The 6,114-nt window shown below is 48.7% G+C and overlaps 1 protein-coding gene across 4 annotated transcripts in view; it reads right to left on the bottom strand.

Moving 5' to 3' along the window:
* Positions 1-6,114, bottom strand: part of SHISA6 (shisa family member 6) — a 327,855-nt gene that overhangs the window by 258,639 nt on the left and 63,102 nt on the right. The window lies entirely within an intron of this gene.

Below are 6,114 nucleotides of genomic sequence, written 5' to 3'. Positions count from 1 at the left end.
TAAGAGAACAAAAAAGGAAAAGCAGGGAATGACCCGATCCAGGTTCTCAGGTTATCTTCCTGCCTCCAAAAGAAGAAACACAACAGATTGGCCACTGATAAGATGGATCACCTACAGAATAGATACAGGATCCACATGAGAAACAATCAAATTCATTGACTGACATTATTACAGAAAACAAGTTGCAATTAGACCCAACTAGTCACTCATTCTCCCTAAAGGATAAAGGCCAGTTCTGTATAACCTCTGCCAGCAAACACTTGCTTCATGTGGACTGGGGTGTGTTGGCTTCAGCCTGTCATCCCAGTTACTTGGGAGGCTGAGGCAGAAGGATCCTTGGAGCCTAGGAATTCAAGACTAGCCTGGGCAGCATAGCAAGACCCCATCTCTAAAATGATTTTTAAAATTGGCTAAGCATGGTGGCATGCACCTGTAGTCCCAGCTACTTGGGAGGCTGAGGGAGGAGGATTGCTTGAGCCTAAGAGTTTGGGGCTGCAGTGAGCTAGAATAGTGCTACTGCATTCCAGCCTGGGTGACAGAGCAAGACCCTGTCTCAAAAAAAATTTAGAAAGCCACGGGGATAATTTGTGCTCCACTGGCAGTGCCCAATCTTTGGAAGTTTAGTATCTGGTGAAAGTATGAAACCAATAGCCTACAGGTTTACTGAACTAATTTGTCACTGTGCCTTCCAGTCTGACTCTGAAAGGTTGCCTGTTCTTCCCTTTACATAACAAAGCATTTTCTTTAGAGCTGTTGCCTGCATCGCAGCCACCGAGCATGGAGAGATTCCCCTGTGGATACTTACCCAACAGAACTCAAGTATTGGCTGCAGCCTGAGCCCTGGGCAAAGATCAGCTGTGAGATCGCAGAGTTTCTTTATTAAAGAACAAATCATGCTGGACAAACTTGATTGCTTTTTGGATCAGCTTGTGAAATGAGGGGGGGCTTAGCGAACGGAGCCGATCACAGTATCTGGGGTGTTTAGTGAGTTATTTAATAAAGCACTCTGGAAGTTGTACTGGGAAGTCTGAGGTATTGTAGCCTTCGGCAGAGGGGAAAAGAGAAAGCTCCCTTGGTATCCTTGGATGTAGAAGGGAGAAAATCGTGCTCCTGCCATTTCCAGGAGAAGTCAATTTGCCGCATTCCTGTGCACATATGAGGTTCGGAGCTGGGCAGAGGCAGATGTTTATGTGTTTGGGGAGGTGGGATCACCCTGATGGAATTCTGGCAGTTCGCTTCTTTAGCTGTGCCTTCTCCGCCCGGGCATTTCTGCCTGTTACATGCCCACCCTCCTGAATAGAAATTGTGAAAAAGTCAAAACACTAAGTGAAATTCAGGGCAGATGGTCTGTCCCTCTGGACTGCAGGTTTCTCATCTCTAAAATCAGAGGTTGGGACAGGATTTCTAAAGGCCCCCTCACCCTGCCCTTCCATGATAGATTTTAGTGACCTGGGCATCGAGCTCCCCAGTGCCCACTTCCTTACCCCACCAAAGTCAGACCATCAGGATAAAAGCTCAGACATCAAACTCTGCTGTATTATTTGGAGGCACTGGAAGAAACTGCCCTTTTTCCAGTACACTCCTTTCATTTGCTTGTTGATACTAACACTTCTTAGTTATCCTACCTTAAACAGTCTCATCTGTAAAATGAAAGGCTGGGCTGGCATTTCTAAGGATCCTCTAATCCTATCTAAGTAACAATTTTTGTTATTCAATATCCCTTTACTCACATTACTTTTCTCCATAGCATGTACCATTATGTGAAGTTATACTATGAATTGGAATATCTGTTTACCTCAAGTCAAGGTAAACTTCACGGGAGCACAGACTTTACGCAAACAGCATGAATGACGCAGAATGCTCAATGTCCATCCCAATCCATTCTCCCCATCTTCCATGGTAGGAGAACGATAGCCTGACACACAGGTGGCCAGACACACACTACATTCCCCAGCCTCCCTTGCTGTTAGGTGTGGCTATGTGCCTAAGAGCTCAACTAAGAAAGATGAGTAAGTACTGTGAGCCACGTCTGGGCTGAAACCTGAAAGATGACGGACCTGCTTCCTTCCTCTTAACTTTCCTCTTCTGATAAGCTGGAGAATTGACACTGGAACCCAGCTTTGGCTATGCAGACATGGACAATGACTTAATGAAGTCAGAGAAACAATATGGAAGAAACCTACCTCCCCAAACTAATGCACGGAGCAGAGCTCACTGTCAACCTGAAATGCAGACAGTTGTGTGCAATAGTTATCTCAATAGAGCCACTGCATTTGGAGATCTCTTGAGTGGAGCAGCTTAGACTCTGGTACAGACAACAGAGTACTAAATATATGGCACCATCTTAAAGGTTATTTTGCAAAGAGATATAGAATAAATTAATTTTTTCCACTGGGAGGTTGGGGGAAACAGGGCTTGAAATGCCATCTGCTTCCATATTCGGAACATCAGGAGATACACTACTTTCTTCAAAGTCTTCCTTCAGAGGCATCCTTTAGGCAAAGATCAACTTAAGTATGTTGCCTTCCCTTTCCACCAACTCCTATGGCTGGTTTTGGATGGACTTCAGACAAGTCACCATGAAAATAAAGGAGATGGCAATAGGTCAAAGAAGCAAAGGATAAAGAAGACTTAAGAGTGATGTCTAAGAAAGAATACTAAGTGCAGTTGTTGGAACATGGAACTGACAGGAAGCAAGTAGACCAGAAGCCCAATAAGTTACCTGTGGGAATTTCTTGCCAAAGAAAGACTGGACCGGGCCTGAAAAAATCTGTGACTGTTCTATGCCTAAAGCCACCGCAGCCCTTATCACATCCAAAAAACAAGCAAGTAACCAAGTTCTCAGACTCCAAAGGGCACGCTCACCAACGCCCACTCAGGTGCAGTCACAGAGGACACACAGGGAGATCCCAAGGATGAATACAGTGGTCACGGTGTATCATGGCCATAAACAAGGGTATGCTTCCCAGAGAGCAGAACCAGGGTCTCAATCAGAAACCTCCTCCACTCTCGAGGCAATTTCTACCCAGCAGAAGCCCATCATTGCTGTGGCCCAGCTCTGTGGCCCTCCTTCCCTTTTCTCAATGGAAAATGTTTTTGTGAATTGTCCAGCTCCGCTCCACCATTGCATACGGTGTGGGGAAGTCTTGGGGAGATGGATGAGGGCTCATGGTGGGGGGAAGGCTGAGATCGCTTACTTTTCTTTTTCAACCTCTGGATCGGGAATCCAGATCTCATGAGAGGAGAACTGCTTAGGATCCAGGGCTCCTGACCTAGGTAAGATCAACCTCATTAGCAGTATATGGTTTGCATTGAATAAGCAACGATTTATAAAGCACTTAGTACACTATCAGCATTCAGTAAAATGAGCTGTTTTGTGAGGTCCTCATAGCTGATGAGGTTTGGTGGGTTGTTTGCCTTGGGTCAGGGTGGCAGGTGTCCTGTTTGTAAGAAGGGTGTGCACAGCCATCTGGTGTTCAGAGGCACTGACTTTAACAGTGAAGACTAACTGCCCACCAATAATGCCTTTTCCCTTTCTCTGTGGTAATAAAATCGGAGCCTGGCCCACGGCTGGACAGTCCACCCCATCTCCCAGCTTCCCTAGCAGTTGGCCTCCGCTCCGAGACATAAGCAGACGTGATGGTGCCACACGCAGGTGGAGGCTCAGGGCAGGGTGGGCCTGCCTCCTCCACTCTCTGTCATGCCCTGAGGGCTGAGCACAGACTGTTGTGGTCCAGCTTGGACCACAAAGAAAATATTCTGGGTTCCGAGCTTAGGGAATGGCAGAGCCACCCGCAACATCAAACTCAAAGGCTGTTACAAAAGAGAGAAAGAAACTTCCGATTTCTTGATGCATGTTTGAATCTCTTGTCAGAGCAGTTCAGCATGTCATCCCAAGCGGGCTTTATCAGTCAATCCAGCCTGCCGTGCAGCAGCCTGTGAGGGGATCCAGACATTGCAACCTGAACTCGGGCCCTTCTCCCCCCATTTCAGGGGCTCTCCAGCACGCACTGTGATTTGTTTCCATTAGCTTTGCTCCCCCTCTTGCTGTGCATTGCTTATTGATCTCGGAAATGTATTTAAACTCATTGAATCTTGGTTGTCTTACTTGTTGACCACTAAGATGACTTCATGGTTAAAAGGGTTGTACAAAGATCCATGAAGTAGTTAATTTTACTGAATGCTGACAATGTCCTAAGTGCTTCACGAATGCTTGCTGATTCCGTGCAAACAGTATACCCTTCATGAGTTGATCTTAGGAGCCCTGCTTTTCGTAAGAGGAAACACAGGCACAAAAGGTGTTCAAGAACTTGCCCAAGGGGACACCACAAGCAGGTGCTATGCTTCACCAGGGATGAGATGTGATGCATGAGGAAGTGCCTCAAAAGGCCCAACACCACAGGCCAGTGTGACATCTGGGCCTGTTTAACTGTGGAAGGACCCTTTGAACAACGTAAAATCAGAACAGCAAAGCTGTGCATCGAAACATATGGCCTGAGGAACTATCACAGCACTGCTTCCGCTTCCCTTTGGTCCTCTTTGACCAACCGGCCACCCGGAAGCCCAGCAGGAAGAGGTCTCTTATGAGTGGCCAAGTGCGGTGAGACCTGCTTGGCACCGAGCCCTCATCCCCACCACCTACCGGGAACAGTTCTGGCAAGTCTCAGGGCTGAGTTTCCCTACACTCCGGCTTGAAGTGTCCCTGGAAAGTTCCCAGAGTTATTTTGGGATTTTCTCTCCTCTCCTCCACACCTCACTGGAACTCCTTCCTTGGCATCATCACTGAAGCAGAGCCCTGAAGGGTGCTGTGGTCCCCACTCATCTCCTCTTCTGATGCTTCCCCAACCTGTGCCCCTCCTCACTTCCTCTCCAGTCAGTCTGCTGCTGGAAAAATACCCTTTCTCCTACCTCCCAGCACCCACCCACCCTTCGCTTCTCTCCGCTGGCTTCCCCCATCACATTTCAGTACCGGGCTTCCCAGGCATCGTTCCTCCCCACCTCACGGGGAAAGGCTCAAGCAGGGGTCGTCATCTTTTGACTGCAGGTGTTGAGATCAAAGCTGTAGGAGGAAAAGGTAGATCTTGAGCCTAGGACATGAGACGCTGTGTGATGATCCTCCCTCTGCTCGTGAAGCTCACATCTTCCTGTTCGCAGCACTTCACGCTGCCGCCCGGCCACCTCCCCAGAGCCTTCGTCCAGCTCCAGGCACTGACCCCTCCAGGGCCCCTCTCACTGGGGCAGGGCAGTTCCCATAGAGCAAAGGGGCCTCTCGGCCAGTCAGGCCCTCCTTACCCACTGGGGACTCTATCGCTCACCAGGAAAGGTGCAAACTACCCAGAGGTTCCCAGGAAAGGGCTTCTATCCTAGAAGGGCTTCCTGATACGGCCTTCTGCTCCATTCGTCTGTGCAGAAACAGTGAGGCCTGAGGAACCCTCACATCTGCTCCTGGACATGGAGCCTGTCGGGCCCTGCAGCTTTTGGCACACTGGAAACATGGCCTCTTCTTGGGCACCTGCCCCTCCACTGCTGTACCCACATCAGGCCCACCCTAGAAACACAACTGGAGGAAACACAGAAGCAGGGAAAGCGTGTCCCCACCTTTACCCCCAACTCAACACACTCCCCTGAGGAGTCATCCTCACAATGAGCTTTTGTTATGACCATCCCTGCTGCAGGTATTGAGGGTAGAGAAAGGTCTTTGAGGGACACGCATGGCCAACTGGGACTGGGGGCTTGAGAGCACCAGGCCTGATGGCCTCCTTGTTCTCTGTGTGCTGGAGATGGTTCCCCAGGCTCAGTCTTCTGCATGTGGCCTTTTTCTGTATGGCTCTCCTACAGGTGAAAAATCCCATCACCTCATGGCAGCATCAGAGGAGATCACACTCTCACATACACACAGCCACACAATCACACAGCCACACTCACAATCACACACAACTGATCGCATATATTTACACACAACCACACATACAGGCATACAACTGCACACAAAACCACACACACGCACTCACAACCAGACACAATCACACACAACCACACACACAACCATGCACAAAACACAACCACACACAACCATACTCACAAGCACACATAACCAATCCATCACATACATTC

This window comes from Macaca fascicularis, chromosome 16 (assembly GCF_037993035.2).
Source record: "Macaca fascicularis isolate 582-1 chromosome 16, T2T-MFA8v1.1".
NCBI lineage: Eukaryota > Metazoa > Chordata > Mammalia > Primates > Cercopithecidae > Macaca > Macaca fascicularis.
This window is presented reverse-complemented; position numbering and strand designations above follow the sequence as displayed.